Source organism: Rhipicephalus microplus, chromosome X, assembly GCF_043290135.1.
Source record: "Rhipicephalus microplus isolate Deutch F79 chromosome X, USDA_Rmic, whole genome shotgun sequence".
Lineage (NCBI taxonomy): Eukaryota > Metazoa > Arthropoda > Arachnida > Ixodida > Ixodidae > Rhipicephalus > Rhipicephalus microplus.
The window spans coordinates 38,806,015-38,826,534 of record NC_134710.1 but is presented as its reverse complement, the minus strand read 5'-3'; the positions used below and the strand labels follow the sequence as shown (position 1 = coordinate 38,826,534).

Genomic DNA, 20,520 nt, shown 5'->3' with positions numbered 1-20,520 from the left:
TGAAGGCTTTTATTACTGCGTCTTAATTTTTCCATAACATACAAATTAGTAAGAGAAACAGAAACGCTCATTAAGAGAACATTGCAGGCCACAGCCCCACAATTTTAGAGAGGACAAACATACAACGCACTAAGTTGTAATGCACTAAGTTGTAGGCGATGAAAGACAAAAATTAAGTCTTTATTGGATAGTTTTATTTCCACTCGAAAGTCAATGTTTACATTCTCTGCAAGTGCGCAAACAGCGCGCGAAATGTAAATTTTGTCCGTAGCCAGGCCAGCAGCCAGGAGGGGGGATGACCTATGGGCTCACCCTCCCCCCTAAATTGGGATGATTGTGGGTGTTTTACAGAGGGAAAATTTTAAAATCAGGTTTCTTTTCAGGATCTTCAACAAGGCCTTGTCCCCTTCCGTTCTCAGAAAAAAAATTTTGGTTATGGGACTGTCCGTAGCTCTAAGCTTTGGAACTGCCATTAAGCCACGCTCACCTCTTTAATATAATTAAACATTTATTGCAAACAGGCACGCAGTATGAATTATTCTAAAGTAGCAGATATAAGTCATTTTAGTATTACTCCAGAACAACGCAAACAAATGAAACGCATTGTTTGTGTTTGTCAATTAAGGCGTAAGCACATTTGCGAAATCAGAGCTATGGGGTTTTAATAGCTCGCTTCAGACATGGTATCAGTACAAAGACAAACACATCAAGAACAACCCACGCTTTCTAGTATAATAGGATGCCCCCTTACCTCTGTCTGTCCTACAATGTCTACAAGTTGTAATTCGTCAAGTGCAAAAAACTGATGATCTATAGCCTATAAATCACGATTTATTTTGAAATCTATCATCTCTTGTCCTAACTTTACTGTAGAAACTTACGCTTTTACATCCATAAATTCTGCGTGTTCTATGAAAGCATGGCTTTGCAGCTTCCTTATTCATTTATATTCTTGCAAAAGTTTTGTAGACGCTATCCAGATTTAGTGTACGTTCATATCGGATATACTATAAAATATCCCGTACAAACTACCAGTAGCATAATTTGTGGATATTGGCGGCATACTTACTACGAATACGATTCCTGGAAAGTTATTCTTGCGGCTGAGAAATTTCAACTTCGGCTGAAAAAAGACAAACACAAATATAAAATGAGTGCTCTGACTTCCCATATTGTACTCAAGTAGTCAGCACAAAATGTTGGCTCTGTAGGAAAGCTCAGTTGCCCCGGTGTGTAACACCCGTACCTCAAAGACCATGCGAATTCGTTTCATGCACCCGATAGTGGACTCAAACTACACTCGTTGTGAAAAAATTTCGCTTGAACGTACGTTTACCGCATTATTACATTCGTTTGAAGGGTTTAATAGGAATTGTTTTTCAACTTTACCTGAGACATATACTTCGTGTTGTGGAATTTTTGCACTTTTTGCACAGTCGTGCTGAACATGCAGTACGTCGTCTTTCTTTCGGAATAAGCTAAAGTAGGACGTGTTGGAATGAGTAAACAATTAACACAGCAAAATCAAGCAGAGTCAATGGTGATTTGAATGCTGCCTTTGAGCAGTCTCACATTAGCAGTGTCACATGATTGAAATCTAAGATACCGTCTTCCATTATATGAATCATCCGCCATATTCTTTTCAGAGTAATAAACGGCGGCTTAGGCAAGTATGCAGCCTGCCTTTATTTTGTTTTTGTACACTGAATTTCCGGAGCATGCATGATATGAAGGCTTACTTAAGAAGACCGTCAAAACGAAGCACACCGTTTTCGTTTTTTTGTAGTTAAGTTGTAGTTTCACACCGACATTCACTTTGAGTTTTGAGGGTTTCGTAAAAACCGCCTCTCAACTGAAACCCTGTGCCCGAACTTCAACAGATTGACTTTGAAGGCGTTCTGAAGAACCTCAGTGCACCGTTTCATAAGGATGTTCTATTCAATAAATTCTTCCATCAATAAACAGACTCAAGGACTCCAATACGCGCATGTGTTACCTAAGGTTTCTTAGAAATGCAGGCAATGACGAGCCTCGATTGTCTTTTTTGTCGCCTTTATCTCCAGTTTTCAATAGCGATGACGATACGCTGCCCTTCCCTCAGGCTCCTGCACTTTTTCTTATTTACATAACTGAAAATATTTCGGTCCTTGCGAACATTTCACAAAAAACACAATAACGGCTTTATAGATATCAGTGCAGCGTAGTGCAGCTTAAGTATGCACCAATGGTGTATATCCACCGTCTTCTGATACGAGTGCGATGGCACGTATACCGTGGGAACTGCTCCACTATGCACCGCCGAAAGACAACAGCGTCGACGGGCAAATGTAGCGCACGTGAGTTTGTTGCAGCAATGGACACACCAGAGGGAAGCAAGAGGCGTTCGCAAGTTCACAGCTTAAGCTAAGAACTCCTACTCTCACGTTCGGGAAGTTGAGCGCATCGCGACCCCACTGGCTGCCATACACACACTGAGGCAGGACCGAATTGATCGTACCTTCGCCGAAGCGACCTACCAGCAGGGCGCTGCACGGCAAAACGACATCGCATGCGAAGTAAAACCACAGGACGGTCACCTACCAGCAACTCTTGGCTGCAGCAGACCTAGGCTTGAAAAATTATCAAATGGAAACCCGGTTGGTTTCTCTTGCATTGTTTTCGAATGCCCGTGGTTCGAATGTGATTTACACGATGCTCCAGTGCGCACAGTGCAGTGTTTTCGGAAAGTCTACTCTGGTCGCGAGTGGTTGGTTGGAGTGTGGAAATGTGCCACCAAGAGTCAACATGGGTGCATCAACATCAAAAGGTTCTGTAGCCACTAAACACCGATAAGCATTATGCGTCAATGCGTGATAAGCCTAGTTCTGAGTATAGCTCCATTTCACTTTCGTGTGGTATACAGATTCCTATTATCAAAGGGATCAACCACATTTTTTCTCAATACTGCTGCAGTCAGGCCCATAGCCAGAAACTTTTTGGCCCTGACAAACGCCTATTTTCGTTATAACTCTTCCGTAGAACACCCCGCTTCATTCAATTTCCAGGGGGGGTTTATGTCCCCCCCCCCTGGTACCTGGCCTGGCTGCAGTGTGCTGCCTTCGGTGATTGCAAATAACTGATAGCATTAAATATGAGTGAAACTATGTGACGATGCAACCTACTTAACACATTTTTATGACATGCTTACTTGGAATGTCTTGTAAAAGCAGTTTATAGCTCAGTACATTAATTTAGCAACTTATGATACTCTTTAGTTAGTTCATTTAAAATTTCGAAGAAATATTTATAAGTAAAGGTGGATGGCTTAAACATTTTGCTCCGTCGCAATTTGCTAACATCAGTGGCGGAGGTAAAACTACAAAAGCCACGAGGTGTTGAATATCAAAGTGCCAAAAATAAGCAAAATGTCTTAGATTGCAGAGCTTTCACGCCATCTTGCTTATTCTGGAATTGGAAACAAAGCGGAACGTGTGCACGAGAGTATACCCCATTCTAAAAAAGAAAGAATAAATTACAAAAGAACACTGAGCAAGCTTAACGTATCAATTTCAATAAATGCTGAAAACTCTTTCCTAATGGTCATCGGTGCTTCAAGCTCATTCTGCCCACGTGACCACCACGGTCAGCTGGTCACGAGCGATGGATAGTGAACAAATATAAACGATCAAAAAATGTTCTTATACTACAGCGGGGAACTTACAACAACAACGAAAAAATAGGCTTGGTATCGAACAAAGTTTTGCATGCTTGAAAAGTATCCCAATTTCATAGAAAACGCCCACCTCAGTGACAATAAAAGTTAGGCGCTCCAGCGTCTGCTGGAGCAGTAGCCTGGATCATCCAGCGGACGCGCAGAATTGGCCAAATCCAAATCGGTGACATGGATGACTGCGAAAGTTGTCGTGCTCTGCCGGCATCAGTGATGGAAGGCGATTATTAATCTTTAGTCTTGAAGTCGTGACTCCACAAGATGTATGGAGTTAGCATGAATTGATCCGTAGAGGTTCCGTTGCAAGCCAGCACTTTGATGTGAAAACCCTATACCACTTCGGATCAACAAGCGAAAAACCAACAGGCGCCAACTATATAGGAAGGGAAAAAGAGCGCGACGCCCATAGCACAAGCCAGTGGAACTTACCTTAATGCGAGAACTCATACGAAGTAACCTTTTGGCTGTTTTTGCGCGCCAAAAAACGCCATTTGTCAATATGCGTGGGCTGCTCCATGGATCGCATTTCACAGAGGAAGAGGGTTCATGATTAGGGATTAGTTGCGCGAAATTAGGAAATAAGCCTTATCTTCTCCCGGCGTATAAAAGCAGAATGTAAAGCGAGGATGGCTTTATGGATGAGCTTTAGAAAATAAAAAAAATATTGATCAATACGCACGTATCTGCTTACGATACTCGAAGCTGGCGGGCACCCGGGACGCCTTTTTATACGTCATTTACGTTCTTTCAGCAGAGCTTCTTCACTTGAAATCTTTGTATTATTATTATTATTATTATTATTATTATTATTATTATTATTATTATTATTATTATTATTATTATTATTATTATTATTATTATTGTTGTTGTTGTTATTATTATTATTATGTCCAACACACTTCAGCGAATCATGCACTTGTGTTTGAAAGTATACATAGGTTTATCAGAGTACATTTGAGCGCTAGCCTAATCTAAAGCTATGTTGTTGAGATTAATAAGGCTCACCCATTTTGTTCGTTTTCTGAGCTCACGCAGAACCGAGAAAATCAATAACCAGAGGCCTTCGCTCTGAAGTGTACATAAGATAGTCTTAAGAGTGAATGAACTGACGAACGAATGAATCTATTAATTAAATAATTATTATTTGTATAGGTAGCGCCTACTCGAAAGATAGTGCAAAAGAGTGGCTACTTGGGCTGGTTGGTAATGCCCTTTGAAAGAAATGTACTTTTTTAGTGCGCAGGAGAAGGTTTCAGAAAGAAGTGAGATAGGACCAAGCGCACAGTTACAGCGACCTTATTGCACAGATAGTGGGAATATATATATATATATACACTCACGAGGGCGAGCAGATAACCCACAGAAAAATAGAAAATATGATGATGCATGTGCCAGAGCAGCTTATTCAAATCTTGACTTCACCATCTAACTGAAAAGACACTTGTGCTCATTGTCCGACAAATTAACAGATAGGGCACTTACACACTGATTCCGGGCCTTGGGAATCAAAAAACGCTTCATGTATTTCACATGCCCTCTTGTCGTTATACCTTACGATTACTTGGCATTCATGAAACATCGGATTGAACCCCTAATTGGCACAGTGACTTACCAGGTGGCTGCCCACTGATCCGCACATGAGATTTCTGAAACGTTTCCCTGCGCACAAAGAAAGTATATAAGATAGTATTCATTTTGACTCACGTCGAATTTTGTGTACGTAAAAACCATGAATCGTGTCCATATGGAACAGAGATTCTTCGTAACTATCAATAAAATAATATTGAAAGAAAACAAACCCAGCAATGATATATTGGTCTTACTTTGCTGATTATTCCTTTATATCACTCCCATTAAGTACAACACTTTATGGTCCCCTGGAGAGTTAGGCAATGATGTGTGAGCAAAAGATGATGCACAGAAATACGAAACAGCTGTCAAAAATATCGCGAAAGTTTCATCCACGCTGCTTCTACGTGGAATGAGCAATTGCTTTGCTGCATGTGAAGTCAGGAATGAAAAGTAAAATGGTTTCGCATGGTTATCCAAAATGTGCAAGAACGTGTCCCAATATTTTTGCGAAATAGTATTTTTGGCATACTGAAAGGACGACGTGCTTTCCTGGCAGAGGTAAATAGGAATACTAACAGCGCAAGCAGTTGCACTGCGGCGAATCTATTCGGTTAGGCAATCTGGCCAATTCAGCGAGAAAAGGTGAGAGTAGTTTGCGAGATGCATACGCATACAACCAAGAACACTTACGTTAGCAAATACTTCACATGTTACGCCTACTTCCATTGACATCTACCAAAGAAAAAGAGCGTGAGCCAGATTCACAGAGCCAGATTCACATGCAATGTGGTTTCGCAAGAAGGAACACCACCCAATCGTTGCACAATGGACAAGGTGGAAGTGATGAGTGACAGAGAGTTGTCACTAAAAAAAGTTTTTGTCAAACCGTTAATCATAACTTAACTCATCATCTTAGCATCTTAGTCGACACCTAATGGCAGCACAACTACAGCAAAAAAAGTCTTCAATGAATTAGTCCAGTCAGGCAGAGGACAGTGTCCATTTTCCTTAATCACTTGAGCAAAAGGTCAAGGACTTTGAAGTGCTAAGAAACCACGATACATCCGCCGTTTATGGTCATTTATGTAGCATCAATTCAACTTTTTCTTCATTCCTAAATTATCAATGTGAAAATCTTACCAATACATTCAGGTTATTGTGATCATTAAGCACTTGTTTAGTAAAGAGTCATTGTGACTATACGTTCATAATACTGCGTGCGGTTTTAAGCTCTCAAGTTATGGATAATACGCACAGCAGCAACACTACGTCTTTCTCATTTTCTGTCAAAGACACTATCACAGAATGGCACTGACGGGTCACAGGAGGCATTAACGTTCAATGCAAAGTAACTCTATCATGTAAGATGAAAATCTAGGTGAAACGTGGTCTGTGTTTTTCGCGCTGTTAGCCAAAAGTGAATTTTTATTAGGTCAAAGGGGCAGTCGCAGCGCACCTGTTGCCAGATATGCGAAGCAACCACCCGGGTTTGTCCCAAGAGCACAGAATTTTCTTTTTTTTTTTTCATTTTCGCTTTTGGCTACCGTGAATCACTTACTGGGCCCCACGTGAACTCCTCACTTTTGCCACTCACCAAACAAGTGCCACAAGGCTTGTCTGATGCTATAGTCTAGGGAACCAAAATAAGTGCTCATTGGACGGCACGTTTTGCTTGTGTTTCATCTTGTCCGACGGGCACCGCGCTGGGCGTAGTAGTCTTTCATCATATATATACAGTGCACTGGAGGTGCGTCAAAACAATTTCATTCTCTGCGGCAAAGAATAACAAGACTGTGGGACAGCGCTGCTCCTGTGGAGAGCTTGTCATCGCGCTCGTCAAAGGCAAATGCTCATCCACGTGGGCAGGCGGTCACTTTCGGTTCAAGACAGCTGGATGTTAGCTCCTGCCACCACCAATCTTTAAGAATGTTGATCACCCAGTCGGGGCTCGCTTCACCAAGTGTTTAGCCTGTCGTCATGCGCTATCGGCCTAAAAAAGTGCTGCCAAACTCTGCCTTCACCCAGAAGACACTTTGTCCAAGTGAGCCTAAATTTCATTACACGAATGTTTTTTTTTGTGTGTGTGTGTGTCTTTTGTGTGTACCTTCCAGATCACCGTCCACGCCACCCATAAACGGCATCGATAAACATCAACTGACTTATACGACAATACCAGTCACCACCCACGAGCAGTGTGCAGTTGACCCAGTTCCGCATGACGTCAACGTATGCACGTGCATAAAAGCCCGTCCGCTTAGCGTAACTGGCGAGATTTTCCTTGACGTAAACGAAACGGCCCCAGACCAACTGTTCTTTTTAATGACCTTTCGTACAAAATCTACTTAATCTAAGTCATCAACGGGAGTGTTGGTGACGTGCAATAAAGCTAGAGACATTCTAGATACGCAGCCCCACTGCAAGGAAGATAGATGGCAATAAAACTTCTGTAGAAAACGTTAAAGAAAAAAGCAAAGGTGATTGACAAAGAAAGTAGGAGTGATTGCATACCATTTATTTATGGGAACCGACATCGCTGAACTTACCTGTCAACGTAGAGAGGTTATTCGGTTGAAATCGCAATTAACGTGGCCGAAATAATTAAAGTGGCAGCCAAATAGCATCAATATAAGACACAGAAGCAAATGCACACAATCCTAGATGTTTGAAGAAAGTTTATAGCAAAAACTGACTGCAAAGTACACAACACTAAGTAAATGAAAGTTCTCTGCTGCACATCATTAGAAACGTCAGCCTCGAATTCATTTAAGTAAACGTGACCTCAGAGAAAGAGATAGAGAAAGCTGTTTCATTAAAAACAGAGAATTCTGCCGGCGTACTCTAGGCACCTACATGTTATGCTCTGTATAGGGGAAAGGATTGAGTACAAAAGGTCCTAGGGAGAGGAGGAGGAACAAAAAAACAAAAAAATACATCACGAATACTACGACTGTGAAACGAGCTGCGACAGTTGCGACACGAAGTACGGCGTATGTAGTGATAAAACTGTTGCTTTAGAGTTGCTTTAGTAACAGTGCTTCCATGTAGGCTGTTCTCACGCTGGAGTTTATATGCTGTGAAATGCGAATGGATGTTTCAGCTTACTTTAATGAGTACCCCGCCCAATCGCAAAATCCACACTTGGTAAATAACACCAATTGATCAATAAAAAGATTGATTCGCCTTTCATGACCTCACGAACAGTGTATTTCTGTGTATATGTTAAAAGGAAGTTTCGGCAGTCATTGTATTTGGTCGCTGTTATCGATATTGATTTTATAAGAATACGGCCTATGCATGACCTTTTTTTTATAGATTTGGTATGCCATGAGCTCAAAATTACGCATAGAACGTCAAATCTGAAAGCCCTCATTTGTGTGCGCCTTATCTTTTTGAAATGCGTAAACAATTTAATGCCTACCAAACGAAAAAAAAGCGTCCATTTGTCGATCGTCATTGTAAATAAATGAATGCTTACAAGTGAAATAATTTTTTTGGTGGTGCTAGGGTTTCAACACAGATTCCGTCCCCGCTCAGTAGGTGGGTGTCTCAACCACTGGAATGGAATACACACACATGCTTTCACATTCTATATATATTAGAAGTGCATGAATGTGCTGTACTTGCGTTACCCCCCCCCCCCAAAAAAAAATGTGAAAGGACCATTGTTGTGAAGGTTCTGTTAAAATATTTCGTGACGTTGGAAAAAAAGGCCTTTGTAGGACAGCGTATAAAGTCAACATCTATAATTTATCGTATCAGAAAAATTCTCACTTCGCAGAATTTTAGTGCGAAACGAAATACAGCAGTCGTGTTATGCTCCTTTCGTTCTGAAGGCCGTTTTAAGCACTGGCGAACGCTGTTTTTGTCACTACTTGCTCTACTTGTGTGCCTCATAGCATGCTGTTTCAAAATACGACACCTAATGTTTTCACATTACCCACAATTTCAATAGATCATTATTAAGGTAGAGTAGAGAAGTTACTTGTACATGCTTGCCATTTGCTCGAAACGTAACCGCTTTGGTTTTTTCTGTGTATAATAATAGCCCATTGGAATATGGGGACTTTTATATCTTTTAGTATGTTATTCTTACTTTCAGTCAACTGGTCACTATCATCATGCGCAAAAAATACACTTGTATCGTCAGCATAAACGACAAATTTTGCTGAAGGATTTATATTGAAAATGTCATTTAGTGTAAATAAACAAAAAGCGACCGAAAATACTGCCATGAGGCACTCCAAGATAGTTTGGTTTAGTCATCGGAGGAAATTGTTTACACACACGTATTTTCTTACAAGTCTAAACAAGTCTAAAGCAACACCTCGTACACCGTATAACGTAAAACTGACAGTCATTCAGAGGGTCTAAGGCCTTGCTAATATCAATAAACATACTGAGTACTAGTTGTTCTCATTTTATATGCTATTCAAACTGAACTCCTTCTGATCAAGTATAGCAAGCTCAGTTGATCGATTTTTTCTGAAACCATATTGTGCGTCACATATTACATTTTGTTTGTTAACAAATTATGCCAGCCGTGAATATAGATTTTTTTCTATTTTAGAAAATACTGAAAAATTTGAGATACGTCTATCGTTTGATAAATTATTCTCATCTCCCTTTGTGTACAAGAAGCACACTTTAGCAGTTTGAAGTATCGTAAGGAAATATTCCTTTCGCCAGGCATGGGTAATGATTTCAGAAAGTGGTTGGGCAATTATTTAGGCGGCGTAAATGACCGCGCAAAAGTGTTAGAGAAGCCAAAACTACAGTCGAAGCAGATACTGCAGGTAAAAAAAAAAGATTGGCAGATTCCACGTGCTGTGGGAATCGATGATATGCGAAGCACCAATGAGGAATGTTGATATCTCTTTAAAAGCAGCACAACGTTACGAGGCGCACAGACGTAGTACACAGTAAGCACAAGGCATACTCATGTATCTAGATAAGATGCAAGTATGTTGTTTATAATCGCGCAACAATGGAACCACTAACGTATTCCATACGAGCACTGGCAGTGATAGGCTGATATGTACATGGCATGCATGTCGTAATCCGCTCGCTAGGAGCTGTAGTTCATACTCTCAATACAGTGACGTCACTCGATTCCTACTAAGGTGTATATTGCACTAGCGAACCGGCTACAAGCGCACCACGAGCGTGGTATGCAAATTGTGCCGTACATGACTTCCATGTTATGATTATCCTGTTTGCACCTGGCATTTGTGTTCTTCGTCCATTCACGTCACGTAATGCTAAATTTATTATACGTTAAGCTACCAAACGGCCGAGAGCGCGCTATGAACACAGCCCGTAGTCATGTTTTACATAACACGCATATCATGATTATTATGTTTCGACGTGTTAATTTTCGTCCATTGGCGTCACGTAATGCCAAATTATGTATACGTGAAGCTAGCGAAACGGCCGCGAGCGCATCATGAGCGTGGTAAGTAGTCATGTGTTACATGAGACGTATGTCATTGTTATCATGGTTGGACGTCTCATTAACATCGGTCGTCTATTCACATCACGTAATGCCGTAGAAATGGCCGCGAGCGCGCTATGAGCGTAGCACGTAGTCATGATTTATATTACAAGTATCATGTTTTGGCGTGTCTTTTACCTTCGTCAATAGACGTCATGTAATGCCAAATTTGGTATGTGTTACGCTGGCGGAACGGCCAGGAGCGCTCTATGAGCGTTACACGTAGTCATGTTTTAAATGACACACATATCATGCTTATCATGCTTCCACGTGTCATTTACCTTCGTCGTCCATTGACGTCACGTAATGCCAAATTTCGTGCATGTGAAGCTAGCGAAACGGCCACGAGCACATCATGAGCATGGTATGTAGTAATGTTCTTACATGACACGCATGTCGTTATTGTGTTATATAAACCAGTCATATACCTTCGTCATTCATTTACGTTACGCAAGTCTAAATTTGGTATATATGAAGCTAGCGAAAGCACCGCGAACACACCATGAGCGTTGTGCGTAGTCATGAATTACATGACATGCATGTCACGATTTCCACGTTAGGGCCTGTCACTTATGTTTGCCATGCGGTCATGTCATACCATACCAGTTTTGCAATATTTCATGTGAACAAAACTATTTCAACAGCATTAGGACCATGACATGTAAATCATGAGATTCATGACGAACTTGTCATGATTTAAATGTTATGACTAGTCACGCTCGCCATAGAGTCATGTTATGCCATGCCAAGTTCGTTATAGATTCCTTTGTCGAAACAGCCGGGAAATCTAAAAGTCGCAGATAGATAGATAGATAGATAGATAGATAGATAGATAGATAGATAGATAGATAGATAGATAGATAGATAGATAGATAGATAGATAGATAGATAGATACGGTCAAAGTCGCTGAAGTTAGTTAAAAATGCTTCGCATTTAACAAAAGTAGGAGACATAGCCGGCCCACACATACAGTACTCCGTCAGTATGACACATGGGCTATCTTGTCAACGCAGTGTTCGTCGAACGATGTCGCTCTGCGGCGTCGGCGGTGGCGCCGTTCACACCCTCACTGTGCATGATCGCGTATCGCCTATCGTGCCGAATGCTCACGTCACGTGCAGAGACGCGCATGCTCGCGCCTCGTTCCGGCCCATGAACACACCCGCAAAATTGTCGCTCCCATCCCCCTCTCTCGTCTCTCAAGGTCGACGCAGGCAGCGTCTGCTAGTAGAAAAAGATCAACAACAATTACAGCGTATCGAAAGAGTGAATGACGATTGATGGGATGAAGCTTCTAAGGGTTTCATCGGTAAACCGTGAATCATCCAAGCGTCCGTCTGTCTGTTCGAGAGTAGGCACCTGCAGATTGAGTCATAAAACTAGGTGATCATGTACCAAGAATGTGCAAGATCATGTGCACGTAAAGACCCACGGCTTAGGAGCTCCACCCCTGAAAACGACTGTTTGCGCTGCGCAACTGTTCACTAGCCACACCTTTTATGTAGGCACGGGATCGCGCGTTAGGAATTCAGTTGAGGGTGTCTTTACATGCTTTCGCTTGACGAGGAAGGCAGCGCTTCTCCTTCAATAAATAAAGAGGAAAAATAAAGAACAAGTAACAATCAGGCATTTCCAAATCATACCATAGTGCGCAAAATTTACGTGACACCCCCCGCCCCCTCTCTGTGTGACGCATTTACTTAAGTTCCCCGGTGAAAAGATGCGGGCCGCATTTTTTTCTTAGTTTTGTTGCATACACATGGTGTTTGGCAGTGTTTGAAAATGTTTTGCGGTCTTTTTCTGTCACTGAGTGCTGTTCAAGGTACAAACACACGCGCCACCTCACTGTGGCTTGTGTAAAGGTAGGCCTTTATATATACAACAAATAAAAACTCCCATGCGCAAGTAGATTGTACAAATATGCAGTCGGAAAAATGAATTCTCGTGCTGCTCACACCCCCGGCGCTCGATGAGAGAAGCTTCCGGTCTCGGCCGGACAGACTTCAAAGTTTGATGCTAGTGCAATACGCCCCCGCATGTGCGCCGCCACTGCACCAGTCGGGTGCTTCGACATATCAGCATCAGTCTCCGAGGAAGCCACACAGCCGCACTATAAGAAGTCTAAATAAAGTAAAACTAGAGTGTACTATAGCGGGGGATTGAACGGAACGACCACAGCACCAATGTACAAAAAGTGAAGGCCAAAAAGGATCAAGCTGCTTGGAGCGCTGCAATCGGCAGTCTTCAATGTCTTGTCGTTTTAATATTTGCGCATGGCTCCACCAAAGTAGTGCAAAGGTAGAATGCCCGTTTCCCATTCGAAAAGCCTGGAATCACAGCTGTGTATGTTACGTTATTTTTTTAAGTGTCACTTGTTATTCTGTGTTGCTTTTCGTTGTCTCTTAAAACTATTTTTAATACGTATTGTTATAAAATGTAACTCCGAATGTACCGTAAGGTAGTGAAATCTGACAGTGAGCATAACTATTTGTCGTGCCGCTGCACGGAATTTAAAGAATAATTGAAAGTATGACCTCTGAGATTTCTCTTATTCGCAAAAATTGCGGAGCCGCACTTTACGCTTTTCTTGAATGCCTTGTGTTGCTGCAAACATTTATTGTTAGTGTAAAATTTCTATTTAAATTCACATTTGAAGTGACTTTTTGTAGCAATACGTACAATCTGAAACTATAGTTCCAAGAAACAAAGTAAAAACAGTCATCATCATCATCATCATCAGCCTGACTACGTCCACTGCAGGACATAGGCCTCTCCCATATTCCGCCAGTTAACCCGGTCCTGTGCTTGCTGCTGCCAATTTATACCCGCAAACTTCTTAATCTCATCTGCCATCCTCACCTTCTGTCTCCCCCTAACCCGCTTCCCTTCTCTGGGAATCCAGATAGTTACCCTTAATGATCAGCGGTTATCCTGTCTACGCGCTACATGCCCGGTCCATGTCCATTTCCTCTTCTTTATTTCAACTATATGATATCCTTAACCCCCGTTTGTCCACTAATCCACTCTGCTCTCTTCTTGTCTCTTAAAATTACACCTACCATTTTTCTTTCCATTGCTCGCTGCGTCGTCCTCAATTTAAGCTGAACCCTCTTTTTAAGTCTCCAGGTTTCTGCTCCGTAGCTAAGTACCGGAAAGATACAGCTGTTATATACCTTCCTCTTGAGGGATAGTGACAATCTACCTGTCATAATTTGAGAGTGCTTGCCGAATGTGCTCCACCCCATTCTTATTCTTCTAGTTACTTCAATCTCATGGTTAGGCTCTGCGGTTATTACCTGCCCTAAGTAGACATAGTCTTTTACAACTTCAAGTGCACTATTACCTATCTCGAAGCGCTGCTCCTTTCCGAGGTTGTTGTACATTACTTTCGTTTTCTGCAGATTAATTTTAAGACCCACCTTTCTGCTCTCCTTGTCTAACTCCGTAATCATGAGTTGCAATTCGTCCCCATAGTTACTCAGCAATGCAATGTCATCGGCGAAGCGCAAGTTACTAAGGTATTCTCCATTAACTCTTATTCCTAACTGTTCCCATTCTAGGCTTTTGAAAACCTCCTGTAAGCTCGCGGTAAATAGCATTGGGGAGATTGTGTCCCCCTGCTTTACACCCTTTTTGATTGGTATTCTGTTGCTTTGTTTATGAAGCACTATGGTAGCAGTTGATTCCCTGTAGATTTCTTCCAGAATGTTTATATACTTCATCTACGCCCTGATTCCGCAGTGTCTGCAAGACGGCTGATATTTCTACTGAATCAAACGCCTTCTCATAATCTATGAAGGCTATGTATAGTGGTTGGTTATACTCTGAGCATTTCTCTATTACCTGATTGATAGTATGAATGTGGTCAATTGTTGAGTAGCCCGTTCGAAATTCTGCTTGTTCCTTTGGTTGATTGAATTTTAATGTTTTCTTTACTCTGTTAGCAATTACCTTTGTAAATAGCTTGTATACTACAGAGAGCAAGCTGATCGGCCTGTAATTCTTCAAGTCCTTGTCATCTCCTTTCTTATGTATTAAGATGATGTTAGCGTTCTTCTAAAACTCTGGTACCCTTCCCGTCAGGAGACACCTCGTAAACAGGGTGGCTAGTTTTTCTAACACAATCTGTCCTCCATCTTTCAGCAGGTCTGATGTTACCTGATCCTCACCAGCAGCTTTGCCTCTTTGCATGCTCTCCAAAGCTTTTCTGACTTCTTCTATCATTACTGGTGGGGTGTCATCTAGGTTAATGCTAGTTCTTATAGTATTAAGATCGTGGTTGTCTCGGCTACTGTACAGATCTCTGTAAAACTCCTCCGCTATTTTAACTATCCTATCCATATCGGTAGTTATTTTGCCTTCTTTGTCCCTTAGTGCATACATCCGACTTTTGCCTATCCCAAGTTTCCTGATTGATTGATTGATATGTGGGGTTTAACGTCCCAAAACCACTATATGATTATGAGAGACGCCGTAGTGGAGGGCTCCGGGAATTTAGACCACCTGGGGTTCTTTAACGTGCACCCAAATCTGAGCACACGGGCCTACAACATTTCCGCCTCCATCAGAAATGTAGCCGCCGCAGCCGGGATTCGAACCCGCGCCCTGCGGGTCAGCAGCCGAGTACCTTAGCCACTAGACCACCACGGCGGGGCTATCCCAAGTTTCCTCTTCACTGCTTTGACGCTTCCTCCGTTTTTCAGAGCGTGTTCAATTCTCTCCATGTTATACCTTCTTACATCGCATAATTTACGTCTAATAATCAACTTCGAAAGCTCTGCCAGTTCTATTTTGTCTGTTGTACTTGACACTTTCATGATTTGACGCTTCTTAATTAGGTTCTTCGTTTCCTGGGAAAGCTTGCCAGGGTCCTGTCTAACTACCCTGCCTCCAACTTCCACTGCACACTCCGTAATGATACTCGTCAGATTATCATTCATTGTATCTACTCTAAGGTTGGTTTCCTCACTAAGAACCGTGTACCTGTTCTGCAGCGACACTCTTAATTCTTGTACTTTCCCTCTCAGTGCTAGCTCATTGATTGGCTTCTTGCGTATCGGTTTCTGTCGTTCCTTCTTCAAGTCTAGGCAAATTCTAGACCGTACCATTCTATGGTGCCTGCATCGTACCTTGCCAACCACTTGCACATTCTGCACGATTCCTGGGTGTGCAGACATTATAAAGTCTATTTCGTTCTTATTTTCGCCATTAGGGCTCCTCCATGTCTACTTGCGGTTTTCTCGTTTTCGGTAGAAGGTATTCAAAATCCGCAAATTATTGCGTTCTGCGAATTCTACTAGTAGCTCTCCTCTGGCGTTTCTAGTGCCGATGCCATAATCTCCTACTGCCTGGTCTACAGCCTGCTTCTTCCCTACCTTTGCATTAAAGTCGCCCATCACTATAGTATACTGTGTTTTTACCTTACTCATTGCCGATTCTACGTCCTCATAGAAGCTTTCAACTAAAGCGTCATCATGGCTGGATGTAGGCGCGTAAGGCTGTACTACCTTCATCTTGTATCTTTCATTCAGTTTAATTACGATACGTACCATCCTTTCATTAATGCTATAGTATTCCTATGTTGCCAGCTATGTTTCTGTGAATTAGGAACCCCACTCCCAGTTCTCTTCTGTCTGCCAAGCCACGATAGCAAAGGATGTGCCCATTCTGTAGCACAGTATAGGCCTTATCTGTCCTCCTAACCTCACTGAGCCCTATTATATCCCCTTTAACACCCTCTAGCTCCTCGAATAGTACCGCTAGACTTCCCTCACTAGATAAGGTTCTAGCGTTAAATGTTGCCAAGTTCAGGTTCCAATGGTGGCCTGTCCGGATCCAGAGATTCTTAGCACCCTCTGCTGCGTTGCAGATCTGACCACCGGCATGGTCAGTTGTTTCGCAGCTGCTGGGGACTGAGGGCCGTGAGTTATTTGACGTATGCATGTGGGAAGTAGTGGCCAGATACTGCACCAGGGTGGCCAATTCTTCTCTGGTGAGGGAGTGCGTTCCCGCCGGTGGTTACCGGTGAGGCCGCACCCCAGGCCTCTAAATGCAGTTCTATCAACACGCGGATTTTTTTAAAATCCGGTTGGGAACTGCGCGGCACCAGGATTTGAACCACGGACCTCTTGATTGCGAGACGGATGCTCTAACCACTACGCGATCGCCGCACCCTCGCTACACCCCATCCCGCACCCCATCGCTGCACCCAAAAACAGTACTGCATGCAAAACAAGTTACCCGAAAAATAAAAACTCTATAGCTACAACTGCGAATCGAACTCGGGACTTTTGAGTGGTAAGCGGGCATTCTAACTATGCACCACACTTTGGTAGGACCGGCAACTTTGACCACCTGAGGTTTCTTAACGTACACCTAAACCTAAAAGCACACGGGCTTCATGCATTTTTTTTACATCAAAAAATTTGGCCACCGTGGCGGGGATGGGGTGCTCTGACCTTCGGATCAAGAGGCAAACACCATAACCACTATATCACCGTGGCTATATATAGTCATGAGTACCGACGGGCCAAACTGATAAACTCTAGGGAACAGATTGCTGACGAGTTCTCGTGTGGTAGGGAAAACACTCTTCATCAGGTCGTATAGGTGCATGTCGTAGGTTTCTATATTCACGCGCGTCGTTCCATTTAGATTTCCAGTAAATGCCGCTAAGCCAATTGGTTTCGCCAAGGGTAGCCGAGAGATCAGTGAGCTCTGGTAATAATGCCCTCACCACCTAAGGTGGTTCGAAATGCATTTTTTTTCTTGCAGGCATGGCAGAACCATAGTCTTGTACCACGAGTGGTTTCCCAGAAGAAAAAAAAAATCCCAGCATATCCACGGAATGAATGATGATGAGTGGGTGAAGCCTTCGCCCCACTCATTAACGCACGGACGGGCAGTCGGCATCCGCCTGCCACCCGTGCGTTTGTCCGTGTGGTCATTCGTCCGTCCGTGCATCCATCCGTGCGTCCGTTGGTCCATCCGCCAATCCGCGCGTCCATCCATGCTTCCATCCGCGCGTCCATGCGTCCACCCGTCCCTGGGTCCATTCATCCTATTGCATACACTTCCATTGGACCAACGCCATCTAGGAAATGAGAGAAGAAATGGGCATGAGACAGCGCCATCTATTATACTGTTAGGGAGATACAGCTGGTTACGCCTGACGTTGGACAGGGTTAGATTGATGCCGGTCTCACACGGGCATTTTTAATAGCGATCAGGGTCGATCTGGATTAACCACTATCCGGATTACGTACTGCTACACGGCCTCTTTAGTCACAATCTGGTGCGATTGGGATCAATACTATCGCAATCCGCGCATCGCAATCTGGCTGGGAGATTGTGATTTCGCTGTCGTCTGCACCCCCTCGAGCATGTCGAAAGCACAATAAACAAGAAAATCAAGTATTCTTTATTGAAAACACGTTAAAACAGATGGATGCTTATAAAAAAACGAAATTCTAAACTGATTGAACTGGAAGAATATCTCGAATATCACAAAGTTTAAGATTCGTATCGACCGCATGTAGTTATGGGAGACGCAGACTATAATCAGACGACTGTTGCCTTCCGCGCTTAGTTCAACTCCCGCACGATCGGAGAACCTCGAAGCAAAATGATTATGAGTTGCGCCAGTCTTTCGACTTCGTGCAACGTAGGCACACTTCATGGTTGAATGAAAAGACCCACACTGTATTTGACCGCTGGCAGGAGCGACTGGAAAACTTGAGGCGCCAGAAGTGAAACTCTGGCGCGTACAACGAGATTGACACTTCGCTGCGACTGGACAGCGACGAGGGGGGCTATCATAAATAAAAGCGACGGTTAAGAATCTCATACAGCAATACAGGCAACTGCAAGGGAAACTCTATTAAATGATGCGTTTATTAAATTACTCTTTAGTGGCTCGCAAAGATTTTGACGTTCGAGCGGTTCTTGCGCGAACAACATTGCTGATAAAAGGCTCTAAGAAGTGTCTCATTCCGCGTTTTGTCAATTACAAGTATTACAGCACGCAAGCGCCACCTGGTGCATTTCATCTGACCCAAGCTCGAACCGCATTAACTTGGTCCGTGTAGAAGTGGTCATAAAGTTGATCGCGATGAAGAAAATCAATGCAGATCACCCTGATCGCGGTTATAAGTGACCACGTGACAACGGTATAAGAGGAGCTTCGCCCCTAAAAAAAAAAGCTAATTGGGATCACCGCTTGCTCCATCAGTCTGACCTTTGCGAGTTTGGTTCTTTCTGATCTTGTAACCATAAGTCGCTCTCTTTTACGAGAACAAATCTTCAGAACTTTCAAAAAAGGCCCGCAGGCGCCCGGAAGGAGTTGGAGAAATTAAACTTTAAACTATATACATTTCCACTACCAATGCTGATACTGTTTTCTCACGCATGCGGAGAAAAAACTACGACAAAAGCAAGGGACACAAAGGTTGTAAAACATTTTTTTAGTATGTGCTCAAATTTTAAACGGCCCGAGATTGCAAATGGCTGGAATGACTGTTAAAACATGTTACACCACATAGCCACAGCCCCAACCAATCTGTCCTGGTAAGAAGTGAAAAAGCGTTTCCCTCGTTATAGGCTGATCATTACGCGATTGGCTTCACTAGTGATGCCAGCGACATCAAGATTGTTACGAAACTAAACTTGCGAACTATTCTCGCAGACAGCTCTTTTTTTTTCTTCATCGTAATCATCATCACAATATTAAAGACTATAGTCTTTCTTGGGGACCTTCAACACAAAAAAAATTGGTCTGTTTGTCTGCCTGCAGTCTGTCTGTCTGTGCATTCGTCTGTTTGTTTGCTCTTATTGGTGCCCTAAAAGGCACCAAAGTGGCCAAACGATACTCCAAACGGCCCACCCTATCCTCAGCGCCCATCAGTATTCCTCAAGATTCAGCGTTCATACTTGTGTGATTGTCAATTAAAAAGCAATTATTGCGCATATATGAGGCACCATAACAACGCACCAATATTCTGTATGTGTGTCTCTTAATATAAAAAAGAACACATAAGTAATTAATTATAAGGAACGTAGCGTTTATCACGTTGCACTGACCAGGCAACTGCACGAAAAGGCAAGTGTTTCCACCGCTTAGCTAAGACGACACGGTGATCGCACCTACCCGTCGCCTTGTGGTCTACACCTTATCACCTCCAAGACGGGCGCGCAGGGCGCGCGCACTTCGTTTTCCCAAGATAACTGCCAGATAGCGCTCATGTCTTTCGTGTGACGTGACTTGATGCGCCCGTTCGCCTCCGCTGCACGCTCGAGGCGCCCTAGCGCAGTGCCTCCAGAATACCATTCACCAATTTTCTTGTGTAGAACATCAAATAAACGTTTTGTTCACTCTCTCCAGAAGCAAGACTATCGTCTTTGGACAACATTTGCAGTGTAACATGCAAATACGGGGCCAATTTTTCTTTCACTGTTTTTCTGTTTCTCTGACTATGCTGGTTCTGAACTCTCGGCCTTCTTCTGGAGAAGCCATGTCTGATCACGAGCCGAATCTGGTGGTTTATCTCATTACCATGGTTATGAAAAAGTACCTAGACTAAATAAAGGAAAGGTAATGTGGGTGATCTCGATGAGGTGCGTGGCTTGTATTTTATGCATATCATGCTTTTTGAACTTACTAAGTTGAAAAGTCGATGCAACAGCGATAGAACCAAACATCAAGGTAATTTCTATCAGTAATAATGTTTGCAAATTATATTCGGGGGCTTG

The 20,520-nt window shown here is 42.9% G+C and overlaps 2 protein-coding genes across 3 annotated transcripts in view; one reads left to right on the top strand and one right to left on the bottom strand.

Annotated features, from left to right (window-relative positions):
• The window catches only part of LOC119176617 (high affinity nerve growth factor receptor), a 436,833-nt gene that overhangs the window by 99,997 nt on the left and 316,316 nt on the right, over nt 1-20,520 (top strand). The gene's annotated exons all lie outside the window — the stretch shown is intronic.
• Nucleotides 17,267-20,520, bottom strand: part of LOC119177390 (uncharacterized) — a 68,738-nt gene continuing 65,484 nt past the window's right edge. For both annotated transcript variants that reach the window (XR_012886632.1, XM_075876260.1), the window contains one exon: nt 17,267-17,866. The gene's annotated coding sequence lies outside the window, so the exon portion shown is untranslated. The remainder of the gene's footprint in view (nt 17,867-20,520) is intronic.